This window comes from Ictidomys tridecemlineatus, chromosome 15 (genome assembly GCF_052094955.1).
Source record: "Ictidomys tridecemlineatus isolate mIctTri1 chromosome 15, mIctTri1.hap1, whole genome shotgun sequence".
In the NCBI taxonomy this organism is placed as follows: Eukaryota; Metazoa; Chordata; class Mammalia; order Rodentia; family Sciuridae; genus Ictidomys; species Ictidomys tridecemlineatus.
In genome coordinates this window covers 29,401,277-29,402,872 of record NC_135491.1, presented here as the reverse complement: position 1 = coordinate 29,402,872, position 1,596 = coordinate 29,401,277, and the positions used below count along the sequence as shown (strand labels likewise).

Here is a 1,596-nt window from a genome sequence, read left to right as displayed (position 1 = left end):
GCAGTCTTGTGGAGTTTCACGATTCTCCCAAGTTGGGATGTGGGGAAAGTCTAGAGGGCACCAAGAGCCTCACTCATTTTGGCAGAAAAACTTATTCTAGTGTTGGGAAATCACAAAAATGCCACGGACAGTGAGAGAGGCTACGAGGGGATGCACAGTGTCACAAAGCACAGTGATCACAGACCACAGCGGTGGGGATCATGCTACTGACAGAGAAACTAGGAAATCCAAAAGCAGGGGCAGTTGCCTTTCAGGGAGCAACTCTGTACCAGTCACCCAAACTTGACCCCAGGTCAGAAAACCTGGCGAGTTTCCCAAGCAGCTGAAAACACTGGGATGTCACATAAAAAGGACTTAAAATAAGCAGCTAAAGTGGGTAGGAAACCGCTCCAGGGCTCTCAGGGATTGAGGGCAGTACTGGGGACAGGTGGACAGATGCACGAGAAACAGCACCAAAGAGGTTTCCTGTTCAGCAGTCATTTGGCGAAAGGGAAGAAGATCCAGGAGGCAGTTGAAGGGAGCAAGGGGTCCCGAAGGCATGTCTCTGGAGGCTGGATCAGAATACAGAGCGCGCTGCGCACCAGTGATGAAACACAACTCTGGACCCCAGACCAGGGAGGTGGTGGATAGGGTGGACGTGTCATTGACCGAGGGTGTTGGGTGGAAGAGCTTCACAGCAGCCATCACAGGGCCACAGGGAAATACATGGCCGCTGGGTCACAGAGGGCTCCTTCCAGCCTGGATGGGAAGGCACAGTCTCACAGAGGAGGTCCATTGACGCCTGGGTGGTAGAAGGCACAGAGGTCTTCATCTCTACAGTGGCCCTTTTTCGAAAAGTGTCGACAGACTGGGCAGTCAGATTTGTCTGGGGCCGAGGCCTCCCCGGATTGGGCCTCTGCCCCGGGGAGGAGGTGGGAGACTCAGCAGTGGAGGAATCATCAGTCCCCTTGATCCTGGAGGACCTCTGTGAAGAGCTGACTTGGGGTCACCAGGCTTTCCATTGGCCATGGGAGGAGGGCCCAGAAGGCTGGGTGGTCCTATGGGACTCTCATCCTCCTCATCTCCAGTCTCTTCCCGCTCGGGCAGTGGTGGCTGCTGTGGTGGCGGCTGCTGTTGCTGATTCTGCTTCTTTCGTTTCAGCATCGTGGCTGCGGCAATGGCTGCAGCGGGATTTGGAGGGCAGTGAGGAAGGGCCAGAATTGTTTTAATGAGCTGCTCAATTCTGTTTCCTAATATTTTGTTGAAGCTATTCATATATTCATACTGAAGGTATTCAATATTCATAGGGCAGATTGGTCTATCATTTTCTTATCGTGTCTTTTTCTGGCTTTAGCGTCAGGGTAACTCTGGTCTCATGGAATGAACTGGGAAGTGTTCAGCTTTTGAAAGAGCCTGAGAAAGATTCTTGTTAGCTTTTCTTTAAATGTTTGGTAGAATTCACCAGCAAAGCCATCTGCTCATGGGCTGTTCTTTTTTTGGGAATTTTTCAATTATTGATCCAATCATCTTGCTAGTTTGGAATTTATTCAGTCTTTTTATTTCTCTATGATTCAGTCTTGGTAGTTTGAATTCCAGAATTCGTATGATCTTCGTATG

General features: G+C 50.3%; 1 pseudogene; it reads right to left on the bottom strand.

Moving 5' to 3' along the window:
• Positions 1-449: 449 nt before the first annotated feature.
• Positions 450-1,190, bottom strand: LOC144370850 (proline-rich protein 3 pseudogene; annotated as a pseudogene).
• Positions 1,191-1,596: the final 406 nt, after the last annotated feature.